General features: G+C 35.7%; 1 pseudogene; it reads right to left on the bottom strand.

Moving 5' to 3' along the window:
• Nucleotides 1-14,827: 14,827 nt before the first annotated feature.
• Nucleotides 14,828-15,070, bottom strand: LOC102254759 (annotated as a pseudogene).
• Nucleotides 15,071-16,307: the final 1,237 nt, after the last annotated feature.

Below are 16,307 nucleotides of genomic sequence, written 5' to 3'. Positions count from 1 at the left end.
CTGTTTGTCTGGGGATTGTGAACCATTGTAAGATTTTAGAAAAATCTGCAGCAAGAGCCAAGACCAATCATCTGTATATAAAAGTTACTGGAAATGGCTTGGGTGGCCCCAAAAGTTGGGTCAGGTTGGGTCTCAGGGAATTACTAGGGTGAAAGGAACCGTGATAGCTAGATTGATGTAGACTAAGATATGGTACCCACCTGCATGTGCAAGGGAGGGCTCAGCAAAGAAATACAGCACTTCTGTCTGGGAGACAGCTTCTCCTCTGGTCTTTGCCATGAAGCCAGACAATTCAGTTCTTCACCAGATGTCCCTGGCACTACCTGCTGCTTCAGTACCTAAGCTTAGAGCAAGTGAGTCCCTCGGCAAGTAAGTCCATGTGTGTATTCCTTTCTCTCCCTCTCTCTCTGGTTAGTGGTTTTCTATATAACAATAGCTGTGTGTTATGTTGGAAAAGAAATGGTATTTTACAAATGATAAAAGTTTGATGTCAATAAAAATATTTAGTCTTCTGGAATTAAACTTTGACAAATAAAGCATGAGAACCAAGGTATTTTTCATATTCTTTTATATATTCTAAAAGGTATTTCCATTATTTTAGGCATTTTTTCATGCATATATTTATTCATGATATATTTTATTGAGTTGTTGCTAAGTTCCAGACACTTTACTAGGTGTTTTGGAGCGCGACTAGGATATATTCTCTGCCTTCAAATACTCATGTTCTAACTAAAAAGACAATTTTATAAATAAGTAATTATGGTAGAAAGTGAAATAAAGAATTACCTACAAAATGTGATAGCAAAGAAATAATAAAAAATGACGTGAACACAAAAATGTATTTAATTGCAGTACATAAAAAGAAAAAGCACTAAATCATTTTATTAACCCATTAATAAAAATTGATTTTTTTATTGCAGCAAGAACCTTGAGATCATCAGTGAAATATTATAAAGTTGCAAATTACTTCAACTTGGATCTTAAAATGCCAACACATTTCAAAAGGGAGATACATCATTAAAAAGATACACACATTTAAATTATATTTAAAAAATCCTATGCTGTGGCATCGTAAGGAAAAGCAATGTTAATACTTTCTATTTTCTCTCTTATCCCCTCAGATTTTAAAATGATCATCTTAAAGTGAATGAAAATTGAAGTTGACTTTGAAGAATATTAGACCCACTTCACATTTTGCAGGTAACTCACAAAAACACCTTGTGTCACACAATTGCCTGTGTTTGTCTCATCTTTCAACCTCCTTCTACTTTCACTCAAAATAGAGCTGTGTAAATAGCTTGTAGCAGGGTCCTTGGTTCATGTCTGGCTGGAAGTTCTTTAGCATTTCGAGTTATAATTATTTGTATACACATGCTAGCTCCTATTCCAGATTATAAACTCTGCCTATTTCTAATTGCATCTGCAACAGAGTCCAGTATAACTGCTTATACAGACAGGTGCTCAGCAGTTATGGCATGCATAAATGATCTGCTACCAATCCAGGAAACAAACTACTGGAATTTACATTTTCCTCACTGACAAACTTTGATTTAGAGAATGTTTCTTTTAAATCCTTGGGAAAAGTTAATCAGAATCTAAATCTACCATGTCACTTCCTTTATACAGTCCAGTGCAACTATTCTTCTGGGTCCATAAAAGTGTCTGGGACATTTGCCAGGATATATTACTTTAAAACTTAGTTTCAGCACTTCAGAAATTGTTTTCTTTTTTTAATACTTTCCCAATAATTATGATTTCCTGCCATCAGGTAGCACCAACAATTATAGTGCCTTAAAAAAAGTGTTCTTTGTGATGCAGACTTTTGTTGTAAAAATAATTTAAAATAATCAAATAAGACTAAATAACAATAAAAAGATATATAATTTTGGATTGTTCACTTTCCACATTTCATCAAGTCTAAGATGTCTTTGATTTTAATTGGCACCATTCTTTTATGTACCAATAAGAAGGAAAAGACATTGGAAATTACCCTTCTAGTTAAGTATCACATTCATTACTTCTATTTTTCTTTGAGTATTTAAGATATAACATAGTGACTATAGTTGATAACATAACACTATTTATTATATGATTCAATTTGCTGAGTACAGAACTTGTCGTCTCACCAATTTTTTAAAAATGTATAATTTTTTAAAAAGTTCTTTTGTAATTATTAGACACAGATATTTATAATATATTACTCTGCTCTGTTTCCATGCCTTTGTGGGTGTTTAGTAACTTTTTATTCAATGCTGAATCATAACACAATCTTTCTGAGGACATTGTGTGGCAATTAGACTTAATATGAGTATTCGAAATCCTCAAAATTATTAAAATTATGACAAAATAAATAGCTACTACTAAGTTTGTACATGCTTAAGCTTGTTACATTGAGTATCAGAATAACCTCAATTTTAAGATGATTGATGCTGATTTCAGAGATCATTTATGATTTGTGAACAAATTTGAACTTAGGATCAATGAAATGCAGTATCTTTAACTTTGCCTGTGGTAATTCAACTTGAATTTTTAGTTGATAATCAAAAGCCCTTCTCTGAATTTTGGGTTCCCTTTCCCTCAGCACTGTCTATTTTTATAGTCCTTTTGGGATTTCTTATTTCCAACCTAATCAAAAGAGGTGTTTAATTTTCTCTCCCAGTACTGCTGAGCAACTTGAAAAAAAAATTACAATACAGCCTCTAGTCCTAAATATTTCTTCCAGTTCATGAGACTATAGAAGAGATAAAGAGACAAGCTCACAGAACACTGAGCTTTGAAGTTCTACGACTAGATTCTTTCCAATCAGAGGAAGTAATTTCAATTTTGTTCTTTAAAAGAGTAAAACATGTATCCCGGCCCCCAAATCATCCTCTGTTGTAATTACATGTTACCTTTCATGTCTTAGCAGAGTTTTGAAATGAACTTGACCTCTGGGGCTTTTCTTCCTCAGCAGGCTGGGGAACATGGCCACCATCTTTCTCATTTGTTTGAAGGTTTATTGGAATCTCAAAATAATTCCCATAGGAGATTCCACTTTCTTTAATCATGGATCAAATGATTCCAGTTTTAGCATCAACATCGAGATTGGAGAAAGGTTACATATTGTTGAAAGCTCTTTCTGGGAAAGGCATTAAAAATTCAACTGAATAGCCGAAGCTGAATATCTTACACTGAAATAACTATTTTTATTCTAGTCTCCTAATGCACTGTGTGCTGGCTCTTAGAATTTGATAGCAATTACCATTCATTCAGTTGTTTAAGCCAGAAATCAGAAACATTCAAAGACTTGCCTCATCAAAGCCCCCATTTGTCTTTAATTATTTGCTTGTCTTTCTTTGTTATGGACTGAATATTTATGTCCCCTCAAAATTCATAAGTTGAAATTCTAACCTCCCAATGTGATGGCATCCCAAGGTGGGGCCATTGGGAGGAGATTAAGTCATGAGAGTGAAGCCCTCATGAATGGGATAAGTGCTCTTACAAAAGAGACTCCAGAGAGCTCTCTTTCCCTTTGCCACATGTGGATACAATGAGAAAACGGCCACCTGACATGCAGAAGAGGGGCCTTACCAGACCTGACGATGCCGTCATGCTGCTCTTGGACATCTACCCTCCATAACTGTAAGGGAAAAAATTTATGTTGTTTATATACCATCCAGCCTATATAATTTTGTTATAGCAGTTTGAATGGACGAAGACACCTGCTCTAGACCTTAAACTCTGATACGATAGAAACTATAATTATTCCATTTATATTTGCAACTCCAGTTCTGGGTGTATAGTTAATATATTAAATTAAAGTGCAAATGAGAATCAACTTTCTCTGTGTCTTGAGAGAGTGAACTGACTTATTAGTAGTTAAGGACTGATATTGGATGGAAACTTGGACGTTAAGCTCCTTGATTTTAACTAGATTTTATTTTGGGCTTATTTTGTACCTTAATAGGGCAAACCCATGAGGATTCCTGGTAAGTGCTTAAGCTACTCATAGATAGAGAGGATTTTAGAATTAAAAGGAAACTCAGAGATCAGTTCAGTCTCATCCCAACCCAAAGAAGGCATCTATTTTCTGAAAATTTAAAAGTCAAGAACACTGAGGCAATTGGTTCAGCACTAGAGCTAACTTAGGTTTCCTTTGTGTCTCCCCAGTTGGTGGGAAAGAGTCAAGTGTTGCTAACAGAATATCTTTATAAATAAATTAAAAATTGTCGGACAGAACTTACTCTCTGATAGAAAGCTAACAAAAAATATTGGCTTAAACTTTGTCTGGCAAAGTTAATATATTATGAACATTTTGACATTGAAATTCAAAGATTTTCTAAGACTAGGTTTCTTTGGAGTATAAAAAGCACTTTTGAGGATATCAAAAGATATAATAGATGAAGTGGGAGGAAAAAGTTATGGGAAGTTAAGTCTTTCATTTGTTACTTTTGACAAGCTAAACCCAAGTAATAAGAGGCAAGGTAGTATTCTAATAAAGCATGCCTCACTGCCTATAATTGAGTTAATCTGTTCTCATCTCTAGCACATCAAGCTGCCAAGAATTTTAATAATCACAGTGCACAGGAGGATTAGGGAAGCTCTATACTCTTAAGTTGGTTAATGAAGTAAAGTGTTATGAGATATGTTTTCTCAGATGGGAAAAAAAATAGCAGAACTGACTTTGGTTTGGATATGGTATCCATTTGCTTCTTATTTAAAAATAAATATTCTAGGAAGACTTCTTGCATTCCTCTAGACCTTTTTTTTTTCTTTGCTGGCATCAATAGTTCACTGAAAATTTCCTTATTAGTAAAAATATATTTTGGAGCAAAAGGGAGTGAGGAGTATTCTAAAATTGATGGATTCCTTTGTGTCAGATAGAAGTACTTAGACTCTACAACAACCCGGTTAGATAGGTGATATTATTTCCATGTTAGAGATGAAGAGTACGAAGCTTGCAAATGGTAGTATTTTGCCCGAAGTCAATTGGAAACCAGGAGACTATGTGAAAGAAGTCTGTCTCAACTTCAAGTTGACTTTCTATTCTCTTTTGTCACTTCTTACTCTGCCCCATAAAGAAAAAGTGTTCTAATTCAGATTTTGGTTTGGTGTATAGAAAGTAGTATCTATAGGATACATTAACATAAAGTAAGCCTTTCTTACTTTTACAAATATTATTTTCCATCACAGCAATAATTAGAAACAATATTGATCACATGAAAATTATTCTTACTATTTGCCCCAGAACTGCAATCAAGTGTAACTGTATCCAAAACTAATAGACACAATTTAAAAAGTGGTTAACCTAAGAAATAATAACATACTATTATTAAAGTATTTTTAAAAGATTAAATCCAGAGAAACTATATGTCAATAAATGTGAATAACTGGAAATCCCAAAGGAATACCAGTTGGATTTTAATATACTTTCTTAAATTCTTGTACTTTACCATTACCCTATTTTGAAAAAAAAAGAAAGAAAGAAAATAATTAAAAAGTGAAGAAGAAAAGTAATCTAGTTTCCTTCTACCTCACCCCTACTTCTTCTTTAATCCATTGGAACAGTCATTCCACCAGCAAAAACTTCTCTCATCTTTGGCGCATCCATCAGTTTCATACCTAGAGAACATATGATGTAGTTCATGTATTCATTTCATTATTATATAGCTCACTATCACTTGATCAGAATGGAATTTATTCTTCCTCATCTAGAACATCAAATGGTTAATACTACTATGATTTAAATCCAGAGAAAGTTAATAAAAAAAGTCACCAGAAAACTGACAATGAAGGTCTATATACTTAGTGATAAATTTAAAACCATCTTTCTAAGACTGGGGACCTATTAATAATATATGCTTATCCATAATTTGCACACTTTATTCAAAATAAACACTTAGATTAAACACGTATGGAGGCTGTCCCTTCTAATTGCTTTCTATTTTTAAAGTAATGTTTAAAATTATGTCCAATATAGTAGATAGTTAAGCAATTTATACAATTTGGATTTTATTCTAATTTTAAGAGAACTCCTAAATTAAAAGTGACATATTTTCAGCCGGGATTTCTTCAGGTCAACATTCTTATCTAAATTGTAGGAAATCCTATTTTAAGGCAACAAAAAGAAATCAACCATAATAATGGCTCATGCTTAAATAATACTCATATGAATTGACATGAATATATGATAAATATTCATTTTCTCAAGACAATTGTTAACATATGGTCCCTTAATTTTTTTATTTAGCAAAATAAGTTAGAAAATACCATTACACTAAGAAAAGGGATCATAGCATAGTTTTTTGATAATTTAATTAAATATCGCTCATCATTTTTAGTCTTTCACTTACACAGTATAAACCTCTACACACTTCACCATAATCAATTTTAGAAAACAGTTTAAAAAAAATCTCTCCAGTATCCTAAAACTTTAGGGCAGATGCTTAAAATTATCTTCTCTAGATTCCATAAAAATTATTTTTTTGGTTTGTTCTTTTTATTAAGCATAGCCACCAGGAAAGAGGCTTTATATTAGCTACAAATAACCACAAAAAAGGTGAATAAAATTGCTTGTGGCTCAATAGAGACGTTATATTGTAATCTTAAAGATTTGAAAATTTGCATATGTTAAATAGAACAAAGCTGCAAATGTGTCTCCTTATAGAACTGGCTTAAATTTTAGGGTTATAGAATTCTCTCACGAAGTCTGTTTCAAATGCCCTAATTTTGTGTGGCACATAAGACTCTAAAAGTAAAAGTAGTTTGGGAAAGTTTCCAGATCACTAGCTGTAAGGAAAATAAAACCTCTGCTTTGGGCATAATCATGTCCTTTTAATCAGTACAGTAATGTAGGTATTAGAAGGGGTTAACGGTGATTACATTCTTAGCTCCAAATTTGGAACCAATTCAGAGATAGGCACAAGAGTCAGACAGAAGGAGGCTAAAGCATTAGCTTTAGCCCTGGCCAGTTTGGTTCAGTTGGTTGGGTGTCATCCCATTCACCAAAGGGTTGCTGGTTCAATTCCTAGTCAGGGCTCAGGCCCAGGTTGTGGGCTCCATCCCTGGTGGGGAGGCAGCCGATTGATGTTCCACTTTCACATCGATGTTTCTCTCCCTCTCCCTTCCTCTTTCTCTCAAAATTGATTTAAAAATTAGCTTTAGAGAAGATTAAACTGGATGAGAAGATATGGTACAGGTGTGTGGCCACACCAAAAGAAAACATAAATCGAATGCAAATGCCTATGATGGTATTTTCAGAAATGTATCTTCCTGATGAGTTCAGCTATTTTAACCTGGTATTTTGCCTCTAATGAATCCAGTTAGATTGTACCACTAATAGTTCTTCTTCCTATAGAATGTATCTTTACATAAACAGTTTTTCCTTTTTCTCTCAGAATGTATGATCACTTGTATCACTTTTTACTTATTTTTTTTTACTTTTCCTTTCCACCCTTTTTCTCTCTTAAGAAAAAGAATTATTCACTTGGGACTATAAAATAAAACGCAGACAGGAAAGAAACATTCCATGAAGCCTAAACAAACATGGAAATTGGAAACCAGAGTGGCCTCTATTCAAGAAAAGAAAGTGCACCCATCCCTAGTGAGGGTGTCAGGACAGAAGTGGCTTTGTGGGGAATTTTGGAACAGATGGCAGGGAAGACTATGTGCTCACCTGACAATAGTGGCTCCTCATTTCTGGAGCGCGATCCACTCTGATCTGTTATGGAGGGGGTATCACCCTACTGTGACTATTCCTTGAGTCCCCCACCACCCACGGAAAATCAGAACAAGATTAAAATCTAGTTCTAATATTTTTTTCTTTTAAGTATGCTCTTCCAAATGCTACATAAACTGTGTTTCAAAAATACTGAACAGAAACAAAATATGATAACAGAAATTGTAGGTGATTTAAATTTATTGTGTAGAAAATTATTTTAAATATTTAAATAAAAATGTAAATAACATCCATTGCCTTAAAAACTATAAAAAGGCATATTAAATACAATTCAAGCATGCAACTGTATCTTTCCTATTGTCTGGGGAGAGCTCAGGGTAGTTGTGCTATTGTCTGAACCCTGTCTTGCTATTGTAATAATATGAAGAATTAAAATAGGTTTCCATCCTCAGTTATTTATAGAGGAGTTTTCTAACATTTCCAAATCTGTTTCTGTGTTTTGTTTTGTTTGTAATTTTTATTGGAAAAATATTTTCAAATTGGCATTGCCTCAACTTCATACAACCCAGTGGTGTTTTTAGCATTTACTTTTTTATTTTACTCTATTTTTATTGTTGATGCTATTGTAGATGTCCCCAATTCCTCCCTTTTGCCCGCCTCCACCCAGCCCTGTCCCCACTTCCCTCTGACCATCCCCACAGTGTTGTCTGTGTCTATCAGTTATGCATATATGTTCTAATCCCTTTATCTTCTTTCATCCAGTCTCCCTCTCCCCTCTCCCAACTGACAGCTGCCAGTCTGTTCCATGTATCCATGCCTCTGGTTCTGTTTTGTTCATCAGTTTATTTTGTTCATTAGATTCCACATGTAATGAGATCATATGGTATTTGTCTTTCTCTGACTGGCTTATTTCACTTAGCATAATACTCTCCAAATCTATCCATGCTGCCCCAAAAGGTAAGATTTCCTTATGGCCGCATAATGTATTTGTCTTTCTCTGACTGGCTTATTTCACTTAGCATAATACTCTCCAGGTCCATCCATGCTGTCCAAAAAGGTAAGATTTCCTTATGGCCGCATAATATTCCATAGTGTAAATGTACCACCGCTTTTTTATCCACTCATCTACTGATGGACACTTGGGCTGTTTCTGATTGTAAGTAATGATTCTGTGAACATGGAAGCATTGTGACATATATTTTTTCAAGTTGGTATTTTGTATGTATATTCCCAGAAGTGAGATCACTGGGTCAAAAAGTAGTTCTAGTTTCAATTTTTTGAGGAAAAGCCATACTGTTTTCCACAGGGGCTGCAGCAGTCTGCATTCCCACCAACAGTAGACTAGCATTTCCTTTTCTCCACATTCTCGCCAGCACTAATTTGTTGATTTATTGATGGTAGCCATTCTGGCAGGTAGGGATCACATTAATCCAGAGTCCTCTGAAGTCAATGGATTTCAAGATTAAGAAGTTAATTGATTGAAGAGAATAGCTTAATTTTATATGTATTTTTAAAATAAAGCTGTTTCATTTAAATCTTAAATAATTTGTTACTTAGCTAAACTTTATGAACTGAAACAAAACACAAGTGTTTTTGTGTTGCACAGTGCAAGTACTGTAGGCGGTTAGTTAAATGGTGGTCTAATATGTGATCATTGTTGAATTACTTGCTTAAAGAATGTACAATGCCAGGGTAGTAAATATAAGTTCTCTTCAAGGGGGCAAGCATAGTAATCAGGGCAAAATTAACTCCAGAGTAAATTTCATTAGAAAGGTCCAACAGGGAGATATGTCAGGGCACAGGTAAGATGTACACATTTATTCAAATAATTAATGTGATTACCTACATCATAAGTATTCTCATAATAATCTTAGAGTACATGTCATTTAGACTCAGAAGAAAAAATAGAGTTGCTAAAGTGACTTTTTTATTCTCGGGGGGGCAAATTTTTATAATTTTGGAGTTTTCAGAAGAAGAAAAATCGTAACAAGAGCCTCTCTAGATTTGGGCCCAGAACGGTGTACTTGTGTCCTATTCATGCCTTTATTCCCCTGCACCTGTGGGGACCCTCATTCACAGTCTCATGTTCAGAGAAGATACATCTGTCTTAGATATCTAGAGTGCCCAACTTCCTCAGTTTGTCTGGGAGTTTCCTGGGATGTGGGACTTTTAGTGCTAAAATCTGGACAGTCTGAGCAAATCAGAGAAGTTGGTCTTTCTACTCCATTTTCAGCAGGAGATTAGCCATTTTGTCATTCACACAGAATGGACAAATAAACACATTAGCCACTGTGCAGCCATGAAGTAGCCCTAGTATCCAGATGGGAGACAGATATTTTTCTTTAACTCTCAGCCAGTCCCTCAGTACCAGAGAGAGGTAGGTCTGAAATCTTCAGACAACTTCTTGACACATCTCTTTGATCAAGAGGTAATTAGATCTTTCTCCACTCACAGGGAAAGGGAAAAATAAGTCATCTTGGTCACATCTCAATAACGATTTGCACTGGAGCTCAGATCAAAGACAGATATGTTGCGAGAACATAGCCGCTGTGTTAGAACCAGGTGGGTGATTCTCAGAAGCACAAGTTTATTTCAGGCATTTCTCCTTGGTAAAGTTTAGAAGACAAAGTTGTTGGATTATGACAGGCATAGGTAATGTAATCCACCAGCTTGGGCAACAGAGCCAATTTGTCTTTTGGACATCTTTCTGTGGAGGGATTTGTAAACCAGATATTTTTGGAATTAGTTTTACATTTGTGAATCTTTGGAGCATTGTATTTAGTTCTGTTTCAGGAAGGTAGCCTGTGTATTCTCTATGTCAAAGCTCTTTCTTCAGCAGAAATATTGAGCCAGTTGTCATGGACTTTCTGATTAATAATAACTTGGTATGTTACAGCATCTCCTTCTATTCTGACATTTGCAGTTCATTTATTGAATGTTGGATTAGCCTGCACTCCTTCACATCTGTCAACTTCTGCTTGTTTCCCTTTAGCTCACGATTTTCCTGGGTAAACTTCTGTTGTAGGATTATATGTTGACTGATGGAGCTCCTTAAGGTCTCTACTTTGAGCTGAGGGTTTTTCCTTGACTATCCATTGGAATTTTGGCCAGTTTCAGTGAAGAGGGGGTCATAGATCACTGTCTTTATTTGTTTTTCCTATTTTCAACTAATTTTTCAGTTTGGATTGGAATAGTGTCTGTATTATCTTCAACTTTGTTAATGTGTTTTCCAGAGAGAAGGGAGAAAGGAAGGGAAGAAGAATAGAAGAGAGGGGAGAGAGGGAAGGGGAGAAGAGTGAGGAAGGGGGAGGAGAAGAGGGAGAGGGAGAGAAGAAAAAGAAGGAAGAAGGAAGGCAGTGAAAGAAGGTAGAAAAGTAAAACAGGAAAAAAAGAAGGAAGGGAGGAAGGAAAACAGTGTTATTATCAATCTAGTACCTTCTTCAAAGAATGTGAAAGCCCCTAATGGAAGTTTGCTGGACTTCGTAATTTTGGTGAAGAAATGGATATATCCAGGATGCTCTTTGGACTTCATGGACTGACTATCTATTAATGAATTCCCATAGCATCTATTTGATGGCCTGGGTAGCTTAAAATTTACATTTTATCATATTTCTCAAGTATGATCAGGTTGCTAGTGAACTCAATTAAAATACTAATTAAATAACATGTTGGCTGTTGAGCCATCTAGTTATGAAAATTACAAAACAAGGTAATTTGAAAAACAGTTTTACAATCTAATTAAAATAGGTCAAGTGCCACTGTACCTCAGGTACTGTGCTAATTATAGTTGGGGAAAGAGCAATTTGAGTAAGATGTTTCAATAGGAGATATAAATGTTAAATACAACTAATTAACTATTAGGTAATATTATTCTGGAAAGGTCTTTAGGAAGATGAGTATATATAAATTGTATATTCTAATTAGCATCTTGCCTAAAAATGTAATGCTTTCTTTTTCCTAGAAAGTTTAATTTAATTTGGTCTATAATTACATGCTTTTAATTATTAATTTTATTACTATTGGCAAATTTTACTAAACTTGCTTGTATTATTCATGGTTATTATTAAGGTTCATGATCTTTAAGAATAAAAATTTGAAAATGTTAAAAAATAAAACAGTTTTTTAAGTATGTAAAGCATCCTAAATATAAAAATACAGTTATTATTTTCTATCAATTTCACAATTTTAATGAGTTGAAAATAAACCTGTATTAACTTATATTTTAGCTCTCACTACAAAAAAATATTTAGAAGCCTACAAGAAATTATAAAACCTGTAAAAATGTGAATTACAGCAAGGAGGAAAAAATAATCTGTTCTATTTATCATATAAAATTGTTTATTTCATTTTCATAAATTTGTATGCTTTTTTTCCTTCTTTATCTTCTATCAGATACAACTTCACAGTAATGCTGTAAATCTAAAACTTGATGAAACCTAACATCTAGTTAATTATTATGTTGCACAGTTAACAAGGACAGTCACTTAACTTCTTTGGCCTTTTTTTCTTTAAAATGAAAGATAAAACCCCTCCAGCGTATGGAATCCTTGGATGACATGTGATTTGAAATAAAATGGTTTCTCTGTTTACTTAATTTGACACTACTCAGCCTTAGAATAAGATTGTCAACTTCTGCTTATTATAAAAGGCTTTATGGAATGAAGAATCTCTCTTCTCAGAGTGCAATTCCTGTGTGTACCTAGAGCCCTGCTTACTGAGCACAGGGCCTTGTCATGAGAAGCACATGATGTAGACTTCTATTTACCCTGTTCTGAGATATTTGCAAAAGGAATGATTAAGTCATCTCTTGTGGGAGATTTCTACCTTAAACATCTTTCTCTTCCTAATCAAAGATTGAATAATCTGTGAAACTGAAATTAATGACAGTTACTAATGTGATTTGTCCAAATCCTTGGCTTCTGATGGTTGTGCTTTTGTTTTCCTGTCACTGGTTAAACTTTGAGACCTATTCCTTCTGGGTGCAAATCAGGTGTGATTAATGTGCTTGGTGAGAGTCATTTAGTAAATATATAAATCAAGTCACATTGTTAAAAAATATATATCCATCATTTACAGGGATCAAGCTGTGGTTTCCTTTGCAATCGAGCTGTGGAAATGATACAGCCCAATTGTTTCAGAGTTCCCCTCCAAACTGTTAAGGGAGCAGAGTTGACGCTTCCTTGGCACAGTGGAACTTAGAGAAATTAGGAGGGTTGGCAGTGGTTGCAATGCGGCAGTTTGGATTCTGAACTGGAGGATGACCAACAGGTGTGAACTAGTCTGCACCTGGCATTGAATAGTTCATAACTTTAAAAGGGCAACCTTATTTTGGTGAGACTACTGAGAACTACGAAGGAGAAAAACCATATGAAATTCTTAATAAAATTCAACAATCTTAACAACATAGGACTAGTAGTCACTTTGAATATGCTAATAAAATGTATGTTTCAAATGAAACATCAGCATCCTTCTTTTCAGGTGGAATGGACGGTGTGCAAGCCGCATTATCATCACTGTCAGGGCTATTCAGGAGTATTTGTTCATGTAATTAGACAGGTGCACAAAATAAGTGGCAGGAATGCAAATCTTCAGCCTTTGCCTATGTTATCATTGCATATCTGGGAAACATGAGAACATGTTTTCTAAACTGAAAAAATATTAAAAATTATTAGATAATTGAGTAACTTATTTAGAAAACAAATAAAATATAAGAACATCCTTCATACAAATAGTAACTAGATAGAAAATATAATGGAGTAAATGATTGTCAGAATAAAAACATAATTTTCTTACAAATAAATTTAACAGTAATTTTGCATTACTAATATAAAGATGACTGTAAAACTCTAAGGAAGGGACTAAAAAGACTCAAATGAAAGCCAAGACAAAGAAATACTGCCTTGTTCCTTGACAAGAATATTGAGTAGTATAAAGTTAGTAACACTCTCTTATATATGCTCACTTAATCTTTATAATGAAGTACAAATAAAAATGAAAGGGATTATTTAGTTATAAATAATAGTAAAATTTATTTGAAAATAAATTAAGATATAAAAATACATAGGACAATTTCTAAGAGGGTTATAAATAAAGGTACACTAGCCCCTACCTGCTGTTAACATTCTATATAATAAAAGCCTAAGCAACCATTACGGTGGAATGAGCAGAATGACTGGTCGCTATGATGTGCACTGACCACTAGGGGGCAGGCACTCAATGCAGGAGGAGCGCCACTCAGCCAGAAGCCGGGCTCACCGCTGGTAGTGCAGCGGTGGTGATGGGAGTCTCTCCTGCCTCTGCAGCGCACTAAGGTGCAGTGAGCCGAGAGGTAAGGAGCAGCGAGCAGGCAGGCGGTAAGGAGCGAGGGGTCCCAGGCTGCGAGAGGGATGTCTGACTGCCAGCTTAGGCCTGCTCCCTCCAGGAAGCAGGCCTAAGCTGGCAAGCGGACATCCCCCGAGGGGTCCTGGACTGCAAGAGGGCGCAGGCCGGGCTGAAGGACGCCCCCCTCAATGCATGAATTTCGTGTACTGGGCCTCTAGTATTTTATAATGTAACAGAAGCTAAAGCTGTGTTGTACTGGAATATGATTATACAGATGGATGAAGGGAAATGACCAGAGTTCAGAAATATTCAGGAGCTTGTTTCCAGATCAGAATGGATTAATGATAAGAATTAGAATAGATTCTATCACTCACTTGGTACTGCTTACTCTACTCATTTTTTAAAGGTTTCAATATATTTTAATTTTCCAAATATGTTATCCTATATTATAAAAAACTAATATGCAAATCCACTGAATGGCAGAATGACCGGTTGCTATACATGCACTGACCACCAGGTTGCAGATGCTCAACGCAGGAGCTGCCCCCTGGTGGTCAGTGTGCTCCCACAGGGGGAGTGACGCTCAGCCAGAAGCCAGGCTCACAGCTGGGGAGCACAGTGGCGGTGGCGGGACCCTCTCCCACCTCCACGGCAGTGCTAAGGATGTCTGACTACCGGACATCCCCTGAGGGCTCCCGGACTGCGAGAGGGCTCAGGCCAGGCTGAGGGATCCCCTCCCCCCAAGTGCACAAATCTCGTGCACTGGGCCTCTAGTATTTAAATGAGCTGCTGAGTGCTTAAATGACAAATTGACTTTGAAACAATTCTGTATGACAGCAACTGGGATGGTTACTCATCATTCCACTCTTTTGGGGTGACTCTGCTAACAGGGGACAGGTTCCATTCTATTCCAATCTGGGTGATTGTAAATATCCATGCAATGACACAGAAAGTGGTTCCGCTGTCTAGTACAGCATTATCCTATTTGTCATGAAAATCTGGGGACTGTTTTCTGTGGTTCTGTCTTGCCCTAATTTGCTGAACGCTTCTTCTCTTGAGACTGAATATATTTCTAGTCAAGGGAGACAACATGAAAATGTAATGAAATTGCAGTTGATTGTAGCTGCTGGTCTATTTCTTGAGAGACCTGGTAGGAACTCTGAAGCTCAGATGCTCTCCTCCAAAAGTTCAAGATTCAGATTCAGTTCTGGAGGCTAGAAGTCCAAGATCAGGGTGGTAGCCTAGTTGGGTGAGGGATGTCTTTCGGATTGCAGACTTCTTATTGTACCCACACATGCTGGAAAGAGTTACTATCCTTATTGCAGCAGAATAAGCTGGTTCCAGGTCTGCCAAAATAGTAACATGCAAGAAGAAGCAACAACTACCATCTAGGAGAACCTGCAAGATATGTCACTGCTACCACATACATGAAAGCACAGCATGGTCCCAATATGGTTAGTCTTAGAAAGGTATTGGTAGGAAAGATGCCAAAAAGCAAAAGAACTGGTTATGTAGCATAATAGGGATACAAATGAGTTAATCATTTCCACAGTACCTAATTATCCTTTTTCCCCAAAAAATTTATTAAAAAAATTCCAATATTCTGTCCAAGTAGAGCTGTACCTTGCACTGTGTCCATTAGTGGGAAGGGAAGGTCTAGTTGTCTCATCAGGGTTCTGTCCTTTAGGTTAGTTGATAAAGGGAAGAGCTCCTACCCAGACTTCTCTTATTCCTTTATAAAGATACTTTCTTCCTTTTACCAAGTCTAAATGTTTCCCTTGTTCCTTCTGTCCCTTTCACTCCTTTTTATCCTATTTAGGGCTTTTCTCTCATCATCATCAAATTTTCATGTATTTTTTAAGGAATCATAATAATTTGTCTCTTATCTTGAGGACCAACTATTTACTTTAAAATATATCAAATTTATCTACAGGATGTATCTCTAAACTGGTGTCCTTAGTATTAGTTATATAACATCTAGGCAAAAAATGTACAGGCATAATTCTTGGTGTTGAAAATTAATTGAAAAGCACAGTATTTTTATGTCACTCGGTTTTACATCATTTGTCAATTAATCAGATTATGTGAACTGGAGCAAAGTCAGGTTCCCTGTGCTACACAAGAGCTGTAAGAAGCAGTGAGCCATGGGCACTCTGTCTACAGAGGATGAGCGATATCCTTTCAGTAGGATTTCTCCATCTTCTGCAATCACCCCCATTTCTTAAATTCTAAGTTTTAAGTTTGCTCTACTCAGTATCTAGAGCCTTCCTCCCTCCTCTTCCAGTTAATGTATGCTCTTCTTGATTGATTTTATTTCACAGCATCGTGT

Source organism: Myotis brandtii, unplaced genomic scaffold (genome assembly GCF_000412655.1).
Source record: "Myotis brandtii unplaced genomic scaffold, ASM41265v1 scaffold176, whole genome shotgun sequence".
NCBI classification, from domain to species: Eukaryota; Metazoa; Chordata; class Mammalia; order Chiroptera; family Vespertilionidae; genus Myotis; species Myotis brandtii.
This window is presented reverse-complemented; position numbering and strand designations above follow the sequence as displayed.